The sequence below is a fragment of the Bombina bombina genome, chromosome 1, assembly GCF_027579735.1.
Source record: "Bombina bombina isolate aBomBom1 chromosome 1, aBomBom1.pri, whole genome shotgun sequence".
NCBI lineage: Eukaryota > Metazoa > Chordata > Amphibia > Anura > Bombinatoridae > Bombina > Bombina bombina.
In genome coordinates this window covers 621,887,767-621,912,565 of record NC_069499.1, presented here as the reverse complement: position 1 = coordinate 621,912,565, position 24,799 = coordinate 621,887,767, and positions in this window count along the sequence as shown.

The window sequence follows — 24,799 nt, the reverse complement described above, 5'->3', positions numbered from 1 at the left end:
GTGACAACAAGCACCCTGGGATGCCTGTTGTGGTTGGTCTTCCTCCTCCTCCTCCTCCTCAAAGCTACATTCCTCCTCTGACTCCTTTTCCTCACAATCCTCTTCCAGCGTTGCCGCAGGTCCATCAAGCGATGCTGAAAAGGCTGTTTCTGGTGGTGATGGTGACCCCAACTCTTCCTCTTCACGCTCATCTACAGCCTGATCCAGCACTCTTCGCAGGGCACACTCCAGGAAGAAAACAAATGGTATCATGTCGCTGATGGTGCCTTCAGTGCGACTGACTAGGTTTGTCACCTCCTCAAAAGGAAGCATGATCCTACAGGCATTGCGCATGAGCGTCCAGTAACGTGGCAAAAAAAATTCCAGCTCCGCAGAGGCTGTCCTAGCACCCCGGTCATACAAAAACTCGTTAATGGCTGTTTCTTGTTGGAGCAGGCGGTCGAACATTAGGAGTGTTGAATTCCAACGTGTCGGGCTGTCGCAAATCAAGCGCCTCAGTGGCATGTTGTTTCGGCTCTGGATATCAGAAAAGTGCACCATGGCCATGTAGGAACGCCTGAAATGGCCACACACCTTCCTGGCCTGCTTCAGGACGTCCTGTAAGCCTGGGTACTTATGCACAAAGCACGATCAGATTACACACATGTGCCATGCACGGCACATGTGTCAACTTGCCCAATTTCAATGCCGCCACCAAATTACTTCCATTGTCAGAAACCACTTTGCCGATCTCCGGTTGGTGCGGAGTCAGACACTGATCCTCCTCTGCGTTCAGGGCAGACAGGAGTGCTGGTCTGGTGTGACTCTCTGCTTTCGGGCAAGTCAACCCCAAGATGGCGTGACAGTGCCGTATCCGGGATGTGGAATAGTACCTGGGGAGCTGGGGGATGCCATTGATGTGGAGCAAGACACAGCAGCAGAAGAGGACTCAGCCGAGAAGGTTATGGAAGAGGATGGAGTAGGAGGAGTAGAGGAGGTGGCAGCAGGCCTGCCTGCAAGTCGTGGCGGTGTCACCAACTCTGCAGAGCCAAGCATTCCATGGTTGTCAGCCATCAGCAGGTTTACCCAATGCGCAGTGTAGGTGATATACCTGCCCTGACCATGCTTTGCAGACCAGCTATCAGTGGTCAGATGGACCCTTGCCCCAACACTGTGTGCCAGACATGCCATTACTTCCTTTTGCACAAGTCGAGTACAGGTTGGGGATTGACTTTTGTGAAAAGAAATTTCAGCCAGGTACCTTCCACTGCAGTGTCCCAATAGCTACAAATTTTTGGAACGCCTCAGACTCCACCAGCTTGTATGGTAAAAGCTGGCGGGCTAAGAGTTCAGACAAGCCAGCTGTCAGACACCGGGCAAGGGGGTGACTTTGTGACATTGGCTTCTTATGCTCAAACATGTCCTTGACAGACACCTGACTCTGGGCAGATGAGCAGGAAATGCTCTGGAAGAGACACGGAGTGGCGGATGGTTGAGAGGGAGCAAGGAGGACAGCAGTGGTTGACGTGGTTGAAGATGCTGGACCAGGAGGAGAATGGTGGCTTTGAGTTTGTGTGCTGCTTCTACTCATGTGTTGATCCCATAGGCGTTTGTGATGTGCGATCATGTGCTTTCACAAAGCAGTTGTACCTAGGTGGGTGTTGGACTTCCCACAATTCTTTTTTTTTCTTTTGGCACAGGTTGCAAATGGCATCACAGTTGTCAGAGGCAGACACACAAAAAAAATGCCACACTGCTGAGCTCTGTGATGACGGCATTCTGGTGGTGGCAACAGCATGCGTTGATTGGCATGCTGTCTGGCTGACCCTGGGTGCCGATGCATGCTGTCTGACTGTGCCACTAGCTCCTTGCGACGACCTCCCCCTGCTTCAACTCGTCTCCTTCTCCTCTCTGTCTCCCCATCTGAACTTTCCCCCTGTTCTTCTTCTCTTCTAGCGGGCACCCACATGACATCCACTGACGCATCGTCATCATCAACCGCTTCACTTGTATCTGACAAATCAACAAAGGAAGCAGCAGCGGGTACAACATCATCATCATCATCACACCGTACGTCCAGGTCTGTAATGCTGCCTGACTGAGACATTTCACCGTTATCTACATCCTCTGTCAAAGATAGTTGCACATCACTCATTTCTTCCAACTGCTGTGTAAATAACTCCTCTGACAGATCAAGTGAAGCGGCTGTGGTGCTAGTGTTGGTGGTGGCGGCAGGCGGGCGAGTAGTAACTTGAGAGGTGCCCGTAGATAAGCTGGAGGAGGATGGTGCGTCAAGGTTCGGAGCGGAAGCTATTGAAGATTGGGTGTCCTGTGTTAAAAAGTCAACTATGTCCTCAGAACTTTTCGAGTTCATTGTACGTGGCCTCTGAACACTGGGCATTATTCTAGGGCCAAAGGGAATCAGAGCACACAACGACCACGACGGCACCTGCGGGTGGCCTGCCTCTGCCTGTCATTTTTTTTTTAAATGTATACTTACAATACTATTAAACAAGATATGAGTGGTGCTACTGGGCAAGTGGGCACAGTATACGCTGTGAGCCTGACACAAAAAAGCAGACTGATGTTTCACAGTCCAAAAAGTTTAATTTTTTTTAAATTTACACTTTTTTTGTTTTAAATGTACACTTACACTACTATTAAACAAGATATGAGTGGTGGCTATGTGCAAGTGGGCACAGTATACGCTGTGAGCCTGGCACACATGCTGGCAGGCCGGCAAATGCAATTAGATTACACAAGCAGACTGATGTTTCACAGTCAAAAAAGTTTTTTTTTTTTTTTTTTTTATATTTCAAAAGTTTTATTGGGTTTTGTTCCGTATACAGACATACATTCACTTCTGAAATAAAACAAGATAACAATCCAACTTGTAATAAAATGCAATAAACATAATAGTCAGTATTTTTGAAAAAAGTTTATTTTTTTAAGTTTACACTATTGTTACACCAGATATGAGTAGTGGCACTGGGCAAGTGGGCACAGTATATGCTGTGAGCCTGGCACACACACGCTGGCAGGCAGGCAACTGCAATTAGATTACACTAGCAGACTGATGTTTCACAGTCAAAAAAGTTTATTTTTTTAAATTTATACTACTGTTACAACAGTTATGAGTGGTGGCATGGGGAAGTGGGCACAGTATACGCTGTGAGCCTGGCACACATGCTGGCAGGCAGGCAACTGCAATTAGATTACACAAGCAGACTGATGTTTCACAGTCAAAAAAGTTTTTTTTTTTTTAAATTTACACTATTGTTACACCAGATATGAGTGGTGGCACTGGGCAAGTGGGCCTGGCACACACGCTGGCAGGCAGACAGGCAACTGCAATTAGATTACACTAGCAGACTGATGTTTCACAGTCAAAAAAGTTTTTTTTTTAAATTTACACTATTGTTACACCAGATATGAGTGGTGGCACTGGGCAAGTGGGCCTGGCACACACGCTGGCAGGCAGGCAACTGCAATTAGATTACATTAGCAGACTGATGTTTCACAGTCAAAAAAGTTATTTGTTTTAAATTTACACTACTGTTACAACAGATATGAGTGGTGGCACTGGGCAAGTGGGCCTGGCACACATGCTGGCAGGCAGGCAACTGCAATTAGATTACACTAGCAGACTGATGTTTCAAGTCAAAAAAGTTATTTTTTTTAAAAATTTACACTACTGTTACAACAGATATGAGTGGTGGCACTGGGCAAGTGGGCCTGGCACACACGCTGGCAGGCAGGCAACTGCAATTAGATTACACAAGCAGACTGATGTTTCACAGTCAAAAAAGTTTTTTTTTAATTTACACTACTGTTATACCAGATATGAGTGGTGGCACTGGGCAAGTGGGCCTGGCACACACACTGGCAGGCAGGCAACTGCAATTAGATTACACTAGCAGACTGATGTTTCACAGTCAAAAAAATTTTTTTTTTTTAAATTTACAGTACTGTTACAACAGATATGAGTGGTGGCACTGCTCAAGTGGGCCTGGCATACACGCTGGCAGGCAGGCAACTGCAATTAAATTACACTAGCAGACTGATGTTTTACAGTCAAAAAAGTTTATTTTTTTTAAATTTACACTACTTTTACAACAGATATGAGTGGTGGCACTGGGCAAGTGGGCACAGTATACGCTGTGAGCCTGTCACACACGCTGGCAGGCAGGCAACTGCAATTAGATTACACTAGCAGACTGATGTTTCACAGTCAAAAACGTTTTTTTTTTTTTTTTTAATTTACACTATTGTTACACCAGATATGAGTGGTGGCACTGGGCAAGTGGGCCTGTCACACACGCTGGCAGGCAGGCAACTGCAATTAGATTACACTAGCAGACTGATGTTTCACAGTCAAAAACGTTTTTTTTTTTAAAATTTACACTATTGTTACACCAGATATGAGTGGTGGCACTGGGCAAGTGGGCCTGGCACACACGCTGGCAGGCAGGCAACTGCAATTAGATTACACTAGCAGACTGATGTTTCACAGTCAAAAAAGTTTTTTTTTTAAATTTACACTACTGTTACAACAGATATGAGTGGTGGCACTGGGCAAGTGGGCACAGTATATGCTGTAAGCCTGCCACACACGCTGGCAGGCAGGCAACTGCAATTAGATTACACTAGCAGACTGATGTTTCACAGTCAAAAAAGTTTTTTTTTTTTTAATTTACACTATTGTTACACCAGATATGAGTGGTGGCACTGGGCAAGTGGGCCTGGCACACACGCTGGCAGGCAGGCAACTGCAATTAGATTACACTAGCAGACTGATGTTTCAGAGTCAAAAAAGTTTTTTTTTTTAAATTTACACTACTGTTACAACAGATATGAGTGGTGGCACTGGGCAAGTGGGCCTGCACACACACTGGCAGGCAGGCAACTGCAATTAGATTACACAAGCAGACTGATGTTTCACAGTCAAAAAAGTTTTTTTTTAAAAAGATTACACTACTGTTACACCAGATATGAGTGGTGGCACTGGGCAAGTGATCACATTATACGCTGTGAGCCTGGCACACACGCTGGCAGGCAGGCAACTGCAATTAGATTACACTAGCAGACTGATGTTTCACAGTCAAAAAGTTTTTTTTTTTTTAAATTTACACTATTGTTACACCAGATATGAGTGGTGGCACTGGGCAAGAGTGCCTGGCACACATGCTGGCAGGCAGGCAACTGCAATTCGATTACACTAGCAGACTGATGTTTCACAGTCAAAAAAGTTTTTTTTTTTTAAATTACACTACTGTTACACCAGATATGAGTGGTGGCACTGGGCAAGTGGGCCTGGCACACACACTGGCAGGCAGGCAACTGCAATTAGATTACACTAGCAGACTGATGTTTCACAGTCAAAATTTTTTTTTTTAATTTACACTACTGTTACACCAGATATGACTGGTGGCACTGGTCAAGTGGGCCTGGCACAAATGCTGGCAGGCAGGAAACTGCAATTTGATTACACTAGAAGACTGATGTTTCACAGTCAAAAAAGTTTTTTTTTTTAAATTTGCAGTACTGTTACAACAGATATGAGTGGTGGCACTGCTCAAGTGGGCCTGGCATACACGCTGGCAGGCAGGCAACTGCAATTAAATTACACTAGCAGACTGATGTTTTACAGTCAAAAAAGTTTATTTTTTTAAAATTTACACTACTTTTACAACAGATATGAGTGGTGGCACTGGGCAAGTGGGCACAGTATACGCTGTGAGCCTGTCACACACGCTGGCAGGCAGGCAACTGCAATTAGATTACACTAGCAGACTGATGTTTCACAGTCAAAAACGTTTTTTTTTTTTTAAATTTACACTATTGTTACACCAGATATGAGTGGTGGCACTGGGCAAGTGGGCCTGGCCCACACGCTAGCAGGCAGGCAACTGCAATTAGATTACACTAGCAGACTGATGTTTCACAGTCAAAAAAGTTTTTTTTTTTAAATTTACACTACTGTTACAACAGATATGAGTGGTGGCACTGGGCAAGTGGGCACAGTATATGCTGTAAGCCTGGCACACACGCTGGCAGGCAGGCAACTGCAATTAGATTACACTAGCAGACTGATGTTTCACAGTCAAAAAAGTTTTTTTTTTTTTAATTTACACTATTGTTACACCAGATATGAGTGGTGGCACTGGGCAAGTGGGCCTGGCACACACGCTGGCAGGCAGGCAACTGCAATTAGATTACACTAGCAGACTGATGTTTCAGAGTCAAAAAAGTTTTTTTTTTTTAAAAATTACACTACTGTTACACCAGATATGAGTGGTGGCACTGGGCAAGTGATCACATTATACGCTGTGAGCCTGGCACACACGCTGGCAGGCAGGCAACTGCAATTAGATTACACTAGCAGACTGATGTTTCACAGTCAAAAAGTTTTTTGTTTTTTTTAAATTTACACTATTGTTACACCAGATATGAGTGGTGGCACTGGGCAAGAGGGCCTGGCACACATGCTGGCAGGCAGGCAACTGCAATTCGATTACACTAGCAGACTGATGTTTCACAGTCAAAAAAGTTTTTTTTTTTTTAAATTACACTACTGTTACACCAGATATGAGTGGTGGCACTGTGCAAGTGGGCCTGGCACACACACTGGCAGGCAGGCAACTGCAATTAGATTACACTAGCAGACTGATGTTTCACAGTCAAAAACGTTTTTTTTTTTAATTTACACTATTGTTACACCAGATATAAGTGGTGGCACTGGGCAAGTGGGCCTGGCACACACGCTGGCAGGCAGGCAACTGCAATTAGATTACACTAGCAGACTGATGTTTCACAGTCAAAAAAGTTTTTTTTTTTTTAAATTTACACTACTGCTACAACAGATATGAGTGGTGGCACTGGGCAAGTGGGCCTGCACACACACTGGCAGGCAGGCAACTGCAATTAGATTACACAAGCAGACTGATGTTTCACAGTCAAAAAAGTAATTTTTTAAAAATTTACACTACTGTTAAACCAGATATGAGTGGTGGCACTGTGCAAGTGATCACATTATACGCTGTGAGCCTGGCACACACGCTGGCAGGCAGGCAACTGCAATTAGATTACACTAGCAGACTGATGTTTCACAGTCAAAAAGTTTTTTTTTTTTTTATTTACACTATTGTTACACCAGATATGAGTGGTGGCACTGGGCAAGAGGGCCTGGCACACATGCTCGCAGGCAGGCAACTGCAATTCGATTACACTAGCAGACTGATGTTTCACAGTCAAAAAAGTTTTTTGTTTTTTTTTAAATTACACTACTGTTACACCAGATATGAGTGGTGGCACTGGGCAAGTGGGCCTGGCACACACGCTGGCAGGCAGGCAACTGCAATTAGATTACACTAGCAGACTGATGTTTCACAGTCAAAAAAGTTTTGTTTTTTTTTAATTTACACTACAACAGATATGAGTGGTTGCACTGGGCAAGTGGGCACAGTATACGCTGTGAGCCTGACACACAAGCTGGCAGGCAACTTCAATTAGATTTCACAGAAAAAAAAATTATATTCTGGCCCTAAAAAGGGCTTTTTGGGGTTCTGTCCTTACAGCAGAGATCAGATGAGTCCTTCAGGACTGTAGTGGACACTGAATACACTAGCCTAGCTATCAATTTCCCTATTAAATCAGCAGCAGCTACACTGTCCCTCCTCTCACTAAGAAAGCAGCTTCTGAATTAATCTAAAATGGCTGCTGTCCAGGAGCTGGGAGGGTCTGGGAGGGAGGTTCTGCTGCTGATCGGCTGGAATGTGTTTGCAGACTGTGAGATACAGGGTCAAAGTTTACTCAATGATGACGAATAGGGGGCGGATCGAACATCGCAATTCGAGACATCACTACATGACACTGCCGTATCTGGGATGTGGAATAGTACCTGGGGAGCTGGGGGGGTGCCATTGATGTGGAGCAAGATGCAGCAGCAGAAGAGGACTCAGCCGAGGAGGTTATGGAAGAGGATGGAGTAGGAGGAGTAGATGAGGTGGCAGCAGGCCTGCCTGCAAGTTGTGGCAGTGTCACCAAATCCTCTGCAGAGCCACGCATTCCATGCTTGGCAGCCGTCAGCAGGTTAACCCACTGCACAGTGTAGGTGATATACCTGCCCTGACCATGCTTTGCAGACCAGCTATCAGTGGTCATATGGACCCTTGCCCTAACACTGTGTGCCAGACATGCCATTACTTCCTTTCGCACAATCGAGTACAGGTTGGAAATTGCCTTTTGTGAAAAGAAATTTCGGCCGGGTACCTTCCAATGTGGTGTCCCAATAGCTTCAAATTTTTTTAATGCCTCAGACTCCACCAGCTTGTATTGTAAAAGCTGGTGGGCTAAGAGTTCAGACAAGCCAGCTGTCAGACGCCGGGCAAGGGGGTGACTTTGTGATATTGGCTTCTTATGCTCAAACATGTCCTTGACAGACACCTGACTGTGGGTAGATGAGCAGGAACTGCTCCGGAAGAGAGACGGAGTGGCGGATGGTTGAGAGGGGGCAAGGAGGACAGCAGTGGTTGACGTGGCTGAAGATGCTGGACCAGGAGAAGGATGGCGGCTTTGAGTTTGTGTGCTGCTTCTACTCATGTGTTGATCCCATAGGCATTTGTGATGTGCGAACATGTGCCTTCGCAAAGCAGTTGTACCTAGGTGGGTGTTGGACTTCCCACGACTCAGTTTCTTGGCACAGGTTGCAAATGACATCGCTGTTATCAGAGGCAGACACACTCTGCGATGACGGCATTCTGGTGGTGGCAACAGCATTCGTTGATTGGCGTGCTGTCTGGCTGACCCCGGGTGCCGATGCATGCTGTCTGACTGTGCCACTAGCTCCTTGCGACGACCTCCCCCTGCTTCCAACTCGCCTCCTCCTCCTCCTCTCTGTCTCCCCATCTGAACTTTCCCCCTGTTCTTCTTCTCTTCTAGCAGGCACCCACGTGACATCCATGGAAGCTTCGTCATCATCAACCACTTCACTTGTATCTGACAAATCAACAAAGGAAGCAGCAGCGGGTACAACATCATCATCATCACATCCTACGTCCAGGTCTGTAATGCTGCCTGACTGAGAAATTTCACTGTTATCTACATCCTCTGTCAAAGATGGTTGCGCATCACTCATTTCTTCCAACTGCTGTGTAAATAACTCCTCTGACAGATCAAGTGAAGCGGCTGTGGTGCTAGTGTTGGTGGTGGTGGTGGCGGCAGGCAGGCGAGTGGTAACTTGAGAGGTGCCCGAAGATAAGCTGGAGGAGGATGATGCGTCAAGGTTCGGAGCGGAAGCTATAGAAGATTGGGTGCCCTGTGTTAAAAATTCAACTATGTCCTCCTCAGAACTTTTCGAGTTCATGGTACGTGGCCTCTGAAAACTGAGCATTATTCTATGGCCAAAGGGAATCAGAGCCACACGACCACGACGGCACCTGCAGGGTGGCCTGCCTCTGCCTGTCATTTTTTTAAAATGTACACTTACACTACTATTAAACAATATATGAGTGGTGGCACTGGGCAAGTGGGCACAGTATATACTGTGAGCCTGACACAAAAAGCAGACTGATGTTTCACAGTCCAAAAAGTTTATATTTTATTAAATGTACACTTACACTACTATTAAACAAGATATGAGTGGTGCCACTGGGCAAGTGGGCCCAGTATAAGCTGTGAGCCTGACACAAAAAAGGAGACTGATGTTTCACAGTCCAAAAAGTTTTTTTGGTTTTAAATGTACACTTACTCTACTATTAAACAAGATATGAGTGGTGGCACTGGGCAAGTGGTCACAGTATACGCTGTGATCCTGACACAAAAAAGCAGACTGATGTTTCACAGTCCAAACATTTTTATTTTTTAAATTTACACTTCCACTACTATTAAACAAGATATGAGTGGTGCCACTGGGCAAGTGGGCACAGTATACGCTGTGAGCCTGACACAAAAAAGCAGACAGATGTTTCACAGTCCAAAAAGTTTTGATTTTTTAAAATGTACACTTACACTACTATTAAACAAGATATGAGTGGTGCTACTGGGCAAGTGGGCCCAGTATAAGCTGTGAGCCTGACACAAAAAAGCATACTGATGTTTCACAGTCCAAAAAGTTTTAATTTTTTAAAATGTACACTTACAATACTATTAAACAAGATATGAGTTGTGCCACTGGGCAAGTGGGCCCAGTATAAGCTGTGAACCTGACACAAAAAAGAAGACTGATGTTTCACAGTCCAAAAAGTTTTTTTTTGTTTTTAAGTGTACACTTACACTACTATTAAACAAGATATGAATGGTGGCACTGGGCAAGTGGGCACAGTATACGCTGTGAGCCTGACACAAAAAAGCAGACTGATGTTTCACAGTCCAAAATTTTTTTATTTTTTAAATGTACACTTACACTACTATTAAACAAGATATGAGTGGTGGCACTGGGCAAGCGGGCACATTATAAGCTTTGAGCCTGACACAAAAAAAGCAGACTGATGTTTCACAGTCCAAAAAGTTTTTTTGGTTTTTAAATGTACACTTACACTACTATTAAACAAGATATTAGTGGTGGCACTGGGCACAGTATACGCTGTGAGCCTGACACAAAAAAGCAGACTGATGTTTCACAGTTCAAAAAGTTTTTATTTTTTTAAATGTACACTTACACTACTATTAAACAATATATGAGTGGTGGCACTGGGCAAGTGGGCCCAGTATAAGCTGTGAGCCTGACACAAAAAAGCAGACTGATGTTTCACAGTCCAAAAAGTTTTTTGGGTTTTAAATGTACACTTACACTACTATTAAACAAGATATGAGTGGTGGCACTGGGCAAGTGTGCACAGTATACGCTGTGAGCCTGACACAAAAAAGCAGACTGATGTTTCACAGTCCAAAAAGTTTTTATTTTTTTAAATGTACACTTACACTACTATTAAACAATATATGAGTGGTGGCACTGGGCAAGTGGGCCCAGTATAAGCTGTGAGCCTGACACAAAAAAAATCAGACTGATGTTTCACAGTCCAAAAAGTTTTTTGGGTTTTAAATGTACACTTACACTACTATTAAACAAGATATGAGTGGTGGCACTGGGCAAGTGGGCACAGTATACGCTGTGAGCCTGACACAAAAAAGCAGACTGATGTTTCACAGTCCAAAATGTTTTTATTTTTTTAAATGTACACTTACACTACTATTAAACAAGATATGAGTGGTGGCACTGGGCAAGTGGGCCCAGTATAAGCTGTGAGCCTTACACAAAAAAGCAGACTGATGTTTCACAGTCCAAAAAGTTTTTTTGGTTTTAAATGTACACTTACACTACTATTAAACAAAATATGAGTGGTGGCACTGGGCAAGTGGGCACAGTATACGCTGTGAGCCTGACACAAAAAAGCAGACTGATGTTTCCCAGTCCAAATTTGTTTTATTTTTTTAAATTTACACTTCCACTACTATTAAACAAGATATGAGTTGTGCCACTGGACAAGTAGGCCCAGTATAAGCTGTGAGCCTGACACAAAAAAGCAGACGGATGTTTCACAGTCCAAAATGTTTTTATTTTTTAAAATGTACACTTACACTACTATTAAACAAGATATGAGTGGTGCCACTGGGCAAGTGGGCCCAGTATAAGCTGTGAGCCTGACACAAAAAAGCAGACTGATGTTTCACAGTCCAAAAAGTTTTTATTTTTTTAAATTTACACTTCCACTACTATTAAACAAGATATGAGTGGTGGCACTGGGCAAGTGGGCACAGTATACGCTGTGAGGCTGACACAAAAAAGCAGACGGATGTTTCACAGTCCAAAAAGTTTTTATTTTTTAAAATGTACACTTACACTACTATTAAATAAGATATGAGAGGTGCCACTGGGCATGTGGGCACAGTATACGCTGTGAGCCTGACATAAAAAAGCAGACTGATGTTTCACAGTCCAAAAAGTTTTTTTTTTGTTTTTAAGTATACACTTACACTACTATTAAACAAGATAAGAGTGGTGACACTGGGCAAGTGGGCACAGTATACGCTGTGAGCCTGACACAAAAAAGCAGACTGATGTTTCACAGTCCAAAAAGATTTTTTTTGTTTTTAAGTATACACTTACACTACTATTAAACAAAATATGAGTGGTGGCACTGGGCAAGTGGGCACAGTATAGGCTGTGAGTCTGACACAAAAAGCAGACTGATGTTTCACAGTCCAATTTTTTTTTTTTTTTTTTAAATTTACACTTCCACTACTATTAAACAAGATATGAGTGGTGCCACTGGGCAAGTGGGCCCAGTATAAGCTGTGAGCCTGACACAAAAAAGCAGACTGATGTTTCACAGTCCAAAAAGTTTTTTTTTTTTTTTTAAGTGTACACTTCCACTACTATTAAACAAGATATGAGTGGTGGCACTGGGCAAATGGGCACAGTATACGCTGTGAGTCTGACACAAAAAAGCAGACTGATGTTTCACAGTCCAAAAAGATTTATTTTTTTAAATGTACACTTACACTAAAAAGATATGAGTGGTGGCACTGGGCAAGTGGGCACAGTATAAGCTGTGAGCCTGACACAAAAAGCAGACTGATGTTTCACAGTCCAAAAAGTTTTTTTGGTTTTAAATGTACACTTACACTACTATTAAACAAGATATGAGTGGTGGCACTGGGCAAGTGGGCACAGTATACGCTGTGAGCCTGACACAAAAAAGCAGACTGATGTTTCACAGTCCAAATTTTTTTTATTTTTTTAAATTTACACTTCCACTACTATTAAACAAGATATGAGTGGTGCCACTGGGCAAGTGGGCCCAGTATAAGCTGTGAGCCTGACACAAAAAAGCAGACTGATGTTTCACAGTCCAAAAAGTTTTTTTTTGTTTTTAAGTGTACACTTACACTACTATTAAACAAAATATGAGTGGTGGCACTGGGCAAGTGGGCATAGTATACGCTGTGAGCCTGACACAAAAAAGCAGACTGATGTTTTACAGTCCAAAATGTTTTTATTTTTTTAAATGTACACTTACACTACTATTAAACAAGATATGAGTGGTGGCACTGGGCAAGTGGGCACAGTATACGCTGTGAGCCTGACACAAAAAAGCAGACTGATGTTTCACAGTCCAAATTTTTTTTATTGTTTTAAATTTACACTTCCACTTCTATTAAACAAGATATGAGTGGTGCCACTGGGCAAGTGGGCCCAGTATAAGCTGTGAGCCTGACACAAAAAAAGCAGACTGATGTTTCACAGTCCAAAAAGTTTTTTTTGTTTTTAAGTGTACACTTACACTACTATTAAACAAAATATGAGTGGTGGCACTGGGCAAGTGGGCACAGTATACGCTGTGAGCCTGACACAAAAAAAGCAGACTGATGTTTCACAGTCCAAAATGTTTTTATTTTTTTAAATGTACACTTACACTACTATTAAACAAGATATAAGTGGTGGCACTGGGCAAGTGGGCACAGTATACGCTGTGAGTCTGACACAAAAAAGCTGACTGATGTTTCAAAGTCAAAAAAGTTTTTTTTTTAAATTTACACTACTGTTACACCAGATATGAGTGGTGGCACTGGGCAAGTTGGCACAGTATACGATGTGAGCCTGGCACACACGCTGGCAGGCAGGCAACTGCAATTAAATTACACTAGCAGACTGATGTTTCACAGTCAAAAAAGTTTTTTTTTTTAAATTTACACTACTGTTACACCAGATATGAGTGGTGGCACTGGGCAAGTGGGCACAGTATACGCTGTGAGCCTGGCATACACGCTGGCAGGCAGGCAGGCACCTGCAATTAGATTACACTAGCAGACTGATGTTTCACAGTCAAAAAAGTTTTGTTTTTTTTAAATTTACACTACTGTTACACCATATATGAGTGGTGGCACTGGGCAAGTGGGCCTGGCACACACGCTGGCAGGCAGGCAACTGCAATTAGATTACACTAGCAGACTGATGTTTCACAGTCAAAAAGGTTTTTGTTTTTAAATTTACACTACTGTTACACCAGATATGAGTGGTGGCACTCGGCAAGTGGCTTGGCAGGCAAGCAACTGCAATTACATTACACAGAAAAAAAAATAAAAAATTAAAAAATAGGGTGCTGTCCTTATAGCAGAGATCAGATGAGTCCTTCAGGACTGTAGTGGACACTGAATACACTAGCCTAGCTATCAATTTCCCTATAAAATCAGCAGCAGCTACACTGTCCCTCCTCTCACTAACAATGCAGCTTCCGAATGAATCTAAAATGGCTGCTGTATAGGAGCTGGGAGGGTCTGGGAGGGAGTGTCTGCTGCTGACTGGCTGGAATGTGTCTGCAGACTGTGAGATACAGGGACAAAGTTTACTTAATGATGGCGAATAGGGGGCGGATCGCCAGCCGCGGCAAACGCGAACATGCTATGTTCGCCGGGAACTATTCTCCGGCGAACAATTCACGACATCACTAATGACGACATGTTGTAATCCCAGCGGGGTGCTTTCAGTGCTGATCGAGACCTGCCCCTACACTTAAAAATATATATAATCCCTTTATTACCTATTCCCCAGTTTTGCATAACCAACACTGTTCTATTAATACTCTTTTTATCTCTGTGATTGCCTTTTTTCTGAGCCTCTGCAGACTGCCCCCTTATCTCAGTACTTTTGACAGACATTTTAGCCAATCAATGTTGACTCTTAAATAACTCCACGTAATGTTATCTTTATGACACACATGAACTATCAGTGTCTAAAGTGAAAAACGGTCAAAATGCACTGAGAAAAGAGGCAGCCTTTAACGACTTAGAAATCAGTTTATGAGTGTACCTAGGTTTAGCTTTTAACAAAGAATACCAAGAGAACAAAGCAAATGTAATGATAAAAGTAAATTGGAAAGTTGTTTAAAATTGCATGCCCTGTCTGAATCATGAAAGTTTAATTTTAACTTGACTATCCCTTTAAGCAAATAATCTAAAATAAAATGCTGATTTTATTTTTTAAATAAAGTCTCTAAATTACCTAGCTCCCTCTTCTATTTTCATTGTTCAAAGTAACATAAACATTTGGCTCACTATTAAAGACTTGTACACTAAGTTTATTTCATACACTTTTTTGGTGTTATGCACAATTAATTAAGATGTAATACTTAAAAGGACATTAAACAACTAGGCATGACCACTAAACTACTCACATTGATACTGTTTTTCCTCTTGTGCCTGCGGCTCTCTTAAAAGCCATTTTCTTATTTTAACCCATTGCAAGTGCTAGTTAGGGAAGCTCTGCATCTTCACTCTAAGCGCCATCATCTTGGTGCAAGATTACATATGCAGCATAGGTTCAGCGCAACTGCTGAAACCCACATCACCCGTAAATTCACCTCGCACATTGGGTGAATCACATATACGGCGCCGGCAGATCGTATACTTGAATATATGAACTACCGCAGCCTAAGTAAAAAACTATTTTTTAAAAAACAAACGTAAAAATAAAACCGACACTTCAAAACCCCTATATCCGCCACCCCCCACATCGCAACTAATAATCGCCAGCCCCCCCACAATCTAACTGTTTAAACTATTAACCCATAATCCGCCAACCACCCTCAAAGAAAGCAACCTAATTACCTTATTAACCCCAAAACCACCAACCCCTCACAACCCAAATGATCAATCTAATAACTAAGCCACCTAACCTAACACCCCCTAAATTAAACCCAGTTAAATAAAATTACATAAAATAAAAGACTACCTTCAAAATCACTTAAAATTACCAAAAATAAATATCCTATCTTAAAATGAAAATAAAAAAACCTAAATTTACATAAAAATAAAAAACCTAAGATTAAATTAAAATAAAAATCCTAAAATTAAAAAAAAAAAAAATCTAAGATTACAGAATTTTTTTTTATAAAAAATAAAAAAATCTAATCTAATACCCCTATAAAAACAAAAAAGCCACCCCAAAATAAAAACACCCCCTTATCTAAGAATAAACTACCAATTGCCCTTAAAAGGGTCTTTTCTAGGGCATTGCCCTAAAGTTTAACAGCTCTTTTACTTTAAAATAAACCACCCCCTAACAGTAAAACCCCTCACCCACCCAACCTCAAAAATCAGCCAATAGGATTTAAGCAGTGCTCATCCTATTGGCTGATTTGAAATTTGTAGCCAATAGGAATGCAAGGTACCCCAATATAAAATGGGTACCTTGCATTCAATCTTCAGTGTGCGGCAGACGATCGCATGAAGAGGAGCCTCCACGTTGGATGACCACGCCTCCGACGATCCTTCTCTGCTCCACGCCACAGTGGTGGGTTTTATTTTCAGATTAGGGCTATTTTTTTTAATGGGCTCTAAAGAGCTAATGGTCATACAAATGCCCCTTTAGGGGCAATGGGTAGATTAGATATTTTAGAGTTAGGTCTTTTTATTTTGGGGGTTGGTGGATGGGGGGTTTTACTGTTAAGGGGTCATTTGTATTTTTTAAAGTAAAAGAACTGTTAAACTTAGGGCAATGCCCTACAAAAGGCCCTTTTAAAGGCTATTGATAGTTTAGTGTTAGCTTATTTTTTTTATTTTTTTTGGGGGTGGCTTTTTTGTTTTTATAGGGGTATTAGATTAGGTTTTAATTTTTTAATTTTGGATAAATTTGGTATTTTTTTCTGTAATAATATTATTATTTTTTTGTAATCTTAGGGTTTTTATTTTATTTTCACCCCTTAGTAACCAGACCATTTTCCAGTTTTCTTACCTTTAAGGACCAGGGCTGTTTTTAAATTTCTGCAGTGTTTGTGTTTAGCTGTAATTTTCCTCTTACTCATTTACTGTACCCACAAATATTACATAACATTTTTCTCACTATTAAATGGACTTTCTAAACATACCAATATTTTCATCATATCATATAATTTATTATAATTTGTTTTATAAAATATCATGAAAATATGCAAAAAACACACTTTTTCTAACTTTGACCCCCAAAATCTGTTACACATCTACAACCACCAAAAACACCCATGCTAAATAGTTTCTAAATTTTTCTCCTGAGTTTCGAAATACCCAATGTTTACATGTTCTTTGCTTTTTTTGTAAGTTATAGGGCAATAAGTACAAGTAGCACTTTGCTATTTCCAAACCATTTTTTTTTCTCAAAATTAGCGATAGTTATATTGTAACACTGATATCTGTCAGGAATCCTTGAATAACCCCTAACATGTATATATTTTTTTTTAGTAGACAACCCAAAGTATTGATTTAGGCCCATTTTAATATATTTCATGCCACCATTTCACCGCCAAATGCGATCAAATAAAAAAAAATTGTTAACTTTTTCCCAAACTTTGGGTTTCTCACTGAAATAATTTACAAACAGCTTGTGCAATTATGGCACAAATGGTTGTAAATGCTTCTCTGGGATACCCTTTGTTCAGAAATAGCAGAAATATATGGCTTTGGCATTGCTTTCTGCTAATTAGAAGGCCGCTAAATGCGGCTGCGCACCACACTTGTATGATGCCCAGCAGTGAAGGGGTTAATTAGGTAGCTTGTAGGGTTAATTTTAGCTTTAGTGTAGAGATCAGCCTCCTACCTGACACATCCCACCCCTGATCCCTCCCTGATCCCTCTCAAACAGCTCTCTTCCCTCCCCCACCTCACAATTGTCACCTCCATCTTAAGTACTGGCAGAAAGTCTGCCAGTATAAAAATAAAAGTTTTGTTTTTTATTATATATTTTCTGCAGTGTAGGATCCCCCTTTACCACCTAACCTCCCTAAGCCTCCCAAACAGCTCTCTAATTCTCCCCCTCTACCTATTTGCCGCCATTTTGCTCTAAATGATTGATTATTTTTTTTTAAATAAAAAACACACTTTTTTCCATAGTGTAGCTGCCCCCCTCATTAGCAACCCCCCCCCCTTTTCAGATCCCTTTACAAACATGGATCCTACATAGGATCCCCCTCTCCTCCTTTCCCCTCCTCCCTCCTTCCCACTCACTGCCGTAATGTAGTTTGGTCTAGCGGTCCCACCCACTCCCGCCCCCTTCATGCCCCCTTCCTGCCCTCCTCCCGCCTCCTTCAGCGATAGGCCGCCCTCCCACCTCCCTCCAAGCCCTCCCATGCCACCAATGATCAGCACCATCACTGGCCGATGCAGAGAGGTCCACTCTAGGAAAGGTTATTGCACGATGGCTCAATATCGAGGCATCGCTGCAATTCCCTGAAAGTGGCTGGAAGCGATCACAATCTTTTTCACCGTTTGAAACCCCTGAGGACGTACCATGCACGTCCTTGGTTGGTAACCGTTTTTTGTAAGAAATTACTTGGTACGTCCTTGGTCGTTAATGGGGTTAATCTTAGGGTTTTTTATTTTTATGCAGACATAGGTGTTTTTTTATGTAAATATAGGATTTTTTTATTTTTGGTAATTTTAAGTAATTTTTAAAGGTAGTCTTTTTATTATTAGCTTTTTATTAACTTTATTACATACTTTGCGATGTGGGGGTTGGCGGATTAGGGGTTAATGCATTTATAAGGTATTGTGGTGGGGGAATTGCGGTTGAGAGGTACGTATTGCGCATGCGTTAGGTGTTTGTTAAGGCTTTTATAGAGTTACGGTGCTTATACTCAGAGCAAGGTTTGCTGCACCTGCCTATGTGTAATTGGAGTAAAATTTCTCCATTCTAGCTGTGTAAGTCCTTGTACTAAATATATGATACCGATTTGCGACGTAGGTTCTATGTTAGTTTATGAGAGTAAAAACAGCGGGTGACAGGTAAAATATACATGCCGCACTTGTATGCGGTGCCGTATATGTGATCACTAGATTCGCTAAATAATTGGTGATGCCAGCTTTTGCGGGCGATGCAGGATTTGTAATCGAGGCCTTGGAGTTTAAGTATTATTTCACAGTGTGACAGAAGCAGATCACATTCACACATCAGTGATATTGTTCTCTTGACAAGCTTTATTGTGCACTTCAGTTTAGTGTGCACAATACAGAACAGGAGCAGTACTTTTTTGCAATGGCTACACTGCTCTATATTATTTCTAAAGCTCTTTTTAATTTGTAATTTAACATTTAAAATGTATAATATAAACATGAAATATGTAAAGCTTCTGCTTTCTATCATGCATATTAAATAACAGTACAGCCAGTAACATCACTGATCTGTGAAAGTGCACTGCTTCTATCACAGGATGAAACAACACCTGTTATAAGTAGGAATGGGCGTATGTGCTGAAAGTGAAATTCGTTTAGTAGAACGAATAGTCCTGTGGACATTCGTTTTGGACAAATGAATGTTAATAAGAATGAAAATCCATTAAAAATCCTGTAATCGAATGTTATTTCCATTTTTCGAATGTTACATTCAATTTTGAATATTCATAATTGTATTGAATATCAACATTCGAAATTTGGTTTCTAACATTTGATTTATCAAATACTATTCAGAAGTTCAAAAGTTCATGTCCTAGGGAATTTAGTAAATTGATACATAATAGATACAATATACAATATATCTATTCAAATTTTTCTATTTAAAATATTTCATAATTTAAAGGGATACTAAACCCAAATTTTTTCTTTTGTGATTCAGATAGAGCATGCAATTATTAGCAACTTCCTAATTTACTCCTATTATAATTTTGTCTTCATTCTCTTGCTATCTTTTTTTTTTTAAAAGATGGCATCCAAGCTAAGGAACCAGCCAATTTTTGGTTTAGGACGCTGGACAGCACTTGTTTTACGGTGGGTGCATTTAACCACCAATCAGCAAGCAAAAACCAGGTTGTGAACCAGAAATGCGCCCCGGCTTCTAAACTTACATTCTTGTTTTTCAAATAAAGATAGCAAGAGAATGAAGAAAACTTTATAATAGGTGTAAATTAGAAATTTGCTTAAAATTGCATGCTCTATCTGAATCATAAAATAAAAAATTGGGTTCAGTGTCCCTTTAAATATTACATTTAAAGAAAGCATTAGAAATGCTATTACATTAAAATGAATGATAGAATGTTGTACAAACATTCGAAATTAGATACGAATGAATGTGTTAAAATTAGTTTCATTTTCAAATTTTGCAAAACACCCTTAGTTACAAGATGGTGGCACCCAGTAAAGGGATTCAAAGCTTTGGCTTCTAGCATTTGTAATGGGTTAAGATAAGAGAATAGCTTTAAAGAGAGCTGCAGGTACATGAGGGAAAACAATAGTACGGTCAGTAGTAACTATACAGTACTACTATAATTATAGACTTGGAAAAAAAAAGGAAATCGGAGCCAGAATGCCAGTGCGAATCAAGATTTATTCATGTAGGTAGGAGACAACAAGTGCAGCTCCTTCTATCTGACGCGTTTGACGCATGAGTACATGCGCTTCCTCAGAGATAATTACCCAATGTCACAGGTGAGCCCAAATAGCTTATGTTAGCCAATAGAAAAGGGCCAAGTTTACTCTAGTTGAAAGGAGAGTAGTTGTTGGGCTCAGGTGTGACATACAGGTACATTTGCAGATGGCAAAATAGAATGGTAGTTACATTTTCCAAGAAACATGCAATAAACATCAACAATATTACATTGTATACAAAACTAAATTAGATTAACTAACAAATTAGCTAACAGATTATTACTAGCTATAGTGTATGTGATATAGTTAATAGTGGTCTTATAGCTAGGGGTTAAAAGGGTGAAAAATACAAATGAAAATGAAATTTGATAAAGAAAATTTGCTAATAAAAAATAAGAATAAAATTGAAGAATAATAAATGAATAACCAAAAATAAAAAAGGAATAATAAAAGTAAAAGTAAGACAAAAATGAGTAAAAGTGAATATAATTGTATAGGCCTAATATCAGAGAGTAAGTAAGATTTAAAAAGATAAGTGCTTGTACATGCAGATTCCTAAAAACTTTTTACCACCCTATTTGATTCTATAGGGTGTGTTAGATATGCAAATGTATGTGTTGGAGAACCCCATATAGATACTGGTTCACTAGCGGGACCCTCATATATTAATTTTTTAGTTATTCCTTAAGTACAAAGTGTCCAAATTGGTTCGGGATATCTTTGTCTATATTTAGATTGCTAAATTATGAGATTCAGTATAATAGATTGTAAATATTAATAGTGATTGTAATAGTAGTGGTAAGGAAAGGGGACTAATAGAAAGATGGAGACTAACATATGTATGTTGGGCTGTCATATGTGCAGTCATTCTAAGATTAACTAGGGCAATAAAGAGTGCATATTATGTTGCTCATGAATATGAGTGGATCTGGAATGATGGATGTTAAATTAATTCTGCAAATAGGTATGCTTGATGTCCCTTATTCTACAAATAGGTTTACATCATACCTCCTATTGATGCCTGTGGGTGTTCTAGTTTCTAGCACAAATATCCAATAGACCTCCCTTTTAAGTAGGGTTTTAAGTCTATCTCCTCCCTGAGGGTCCCTGTCTATATATTCAATGCCTTGGAATGAGAAATTGGTTATGCGAGCTGCATGTGTACGAAAGTGTTTCGCTATTGGTGTTCTGGATATTTTTTCTTCTATTGAGATAAGGTGCTTTCTTATCCTACCTTTTAGTGGACGGGTGGTTATACCAACATATTGAAATTTGCATTCTTTGTAAGTTACTAAGTAAATCACGAAAGTGGATTTGCAGTTGATTCTGCTCTTTATATAATATTCCTTTCCTGTTTGAGTTGATGTGAATGTGTAGGTTTTGTTAGTATATTTGCAGATTTTGCATGGAACGTGTCCACATTTATAAAAAACGGTAGGCGGTGCGAGCCAATTGGCATGTGTAGGTTCATTTTTATTGATTTTTTTCTTTACTATATCACCAATGTTTGTGGCTTTCTTAGCTGTAAATTTTATCTTATTGTCTAATTTATACCTGAGTGTGGTATCTCCATTGAGAACTGGAAGATATTTTCTGATAATTCCACAGATTTTGTAAAATTGTGTACTAACTCTAGTTGTAAAGTAGATAAAGTCTGTTGTGTCTCCTATATCAGTGCCACTATGTGTCACATTCGTATTTTGATATGTGCTCTCATGTAGTTCTCTGTTTGTGATCTGGTTAGTATTTTCCTTTACCTTATTTAATAAGGTATATCTATTCATTTTGGCTACCTGTGGCATCATCATGTTGAGTGCTGTTCTGTTGTAGCCTCTAGCTATAAGTTTATTGGTTAAATTTTGGGCTTCATGTTTATATGAACTGAGAGTAGAACAGTTCCTGCGTAAGCAGAGAAATTGGCCTTTTTGGTATCCCTTTCCTCATATGTGATGCATGACAGGAATCTGCTCTCAATATTGAGTTTCTCGAAAGGGGTTTACTATAGTTGGATATGTTGACGTTGTTATTGACATCACATTGTAAGTATAAGTCTGGATATTCAATGCTTCTTAGGTCAGTCTTTTAGGTGAAGAAGAGGTTTAGTTCATTGTTGTTAAGATGTGTTATCAATTCAGGAATTGTTGTGACTTGATCATCTTTTTAGATGAGAATCAAGCCATCAATGAACCTTCCATATGTAATGATGTTGGGTTTGAGATGGCAATCACCTCCAAAGATGTGGGTGGTCTCAAAGTATCCCAAGTATAAATTAGCATAGGAGGGGCACATTTCGCCCCCATAGCTGTGCCACATCTTTGGAGGTAATAGATCCCCTTTAATACAAAATAGTTATGAGTTAAAAGATATTCTGTTATTTTGATCAGAAACTCTATAAAGGAGCTTGGGAAGTCTGTGTATTGCTCTAACATAAATTGAAGTGCTTTTAGTCCTTCTGAATGGGGGATACTAGAGTATAATGAGGAGACGTCTATGGTCAACCATTTGTAATTATTATGCCATTTGATTGTTTCTATCTTGTTGATCAGGTGTGTGCTGTCTCTGATGTAGATGTTGGAGTAATCTCTAATAGAATGGTGCAATTTAGTAATTTCTTGTTCTACTAGTTGGTGAAACATTTCAATATATTCACTCCTGCTGTGTACTGGATACAAATGTGATTTGTCTTTAAGTGTAGTACTTATAAGTGGTATTGGTTTGTGTATGCTTTGTTGTCTAAGTGTGGGTGCCTGAAGGGAAATGAGATCATTTAGATCACAAAGTTCTGAAAACATGAGACCAGTGTCTATGCTGAAATTGTCCTTATTATTACTTTCTCGAGTGCTGGTGATCTGTGTGCTCTGTGATGGGTGTATAACCCTATTGTCAAATTGATTGTTGACAATTGTGTCATTAGTCAAACTTATATCATTGTGAACTGTGTAGTAAAGTGTTTTTTTCAAAGTGATTTTCCTCACTAGTGCATTAATATCTAATATGGTGGTGAAAAAGTCAAAGTGGATGGAGGGTGCAAAAGACAACCCTTTGTTTAAGAGTTGTAGTTAATGATGCGTAAGGGGAAAGTTTGAAAGGTTAATTATTGCTTCTTTGTCACTTTCTTTATCCAACTCGGATATCTGGATGGTAAGTCTCTATAAGTCTACTATAATTATACTCAGCAGTTTAATGTTCATTTAAGAAGCATGTAGCAATTCATGGCACATCACTTGACAGCAGGAGCGAGCTGCACTTAGTGTTATGGCACGGTCGGGCCAGGCTGTAACTATACGCTCAGAAGAGCACAGAGAGCAGGTCTGAAAAACAGCCGTTGTTTTAAAAAATTCAAAGGGAATATTATGTTTTATAAAGTTTGCGCTAAGATAGGTTTACTGTCCCTTTAACAAGGTTAAGGTGAAAAACTCTAACCATTAGAGATGTGCATTTGTTTTTTTTTTACGAATGTACGTTGGTTAATGAAACACGGATATTTATCTCATTTTTACTAATGAAATATTCAAATGAATGCACCACAAAATTTAAAGAAAATTAATAAATACTGACGAAATTCACCAATATTCATTAATTTCCTTTAAATTACCTTAAGGGTTAAAAAAACCTTACCTCTAGTGCACTGGAGAGCCTTTAGCGAAGCCCCTGAGATCTGCCGTGCTAAGCCTTCTATTAGCGCACCAGGTTCTGTGAAGAAGTGTTGGAATTAGCCCAGCTCTCCAGCGTGCTATAGGTAAGGTTGTAATGCTACCGGTGAAAATTACAGCATTATTGTTTAAGGCCTTATCTGTGTGTGTGTGAAGTGCAATTTATATGCATTATACTGTAGAATTTTTCACTATACATTTTTAACAAGTTTGTTAATTGTCAAGAAAAAAAACAGTAATGCTATATTTTATTAAAAAATTGCTGCGTTATTCCCCGGTCACAATAGTGGTCTTTTAAAATGTAAAACGTGTTTTGTAAAAAGGCGCAATTTCTAGCATTGAAACTACTGAGCCAATTCTTTCTTGCAAAACTCTAATATCTCACTGTATCAAAGGGGATGGCAGGAATGCAGCCGGTAAGTGAGATATTACAATTTTAAAGAAAGTATTAGCTTATTAGTTTGCCTTGTAGATGTTCTTTCTTTTAGTAGACAATTTAGTTTTTACACTAATACACAGGTATGAATAACATTTTACCTACAGTTGTAGAAGCCTTCTGAAACCTTACACAAAGGTCCCATCAAAGTTAGTTTTGGGTAACAAAAGCCAGCATTAAAATCCATGCTAAGGTTCTAACTAAGTTTAGGGGTTATTAAAGGGACATTAAACACTAAATAAATGTTAGAATGATGCAGTCAAATAAAAGATTAGTCTGAAAATAATATGTAGATGCATTTTTTAAAGTTTCACTTGCTGTTTAAATATTGACAACTAAGTGTAAAGATTTTCGGCTAGATTACGAGTTGTGTGTTAGGGTAATAAAGCAGCATTAAGAGGTC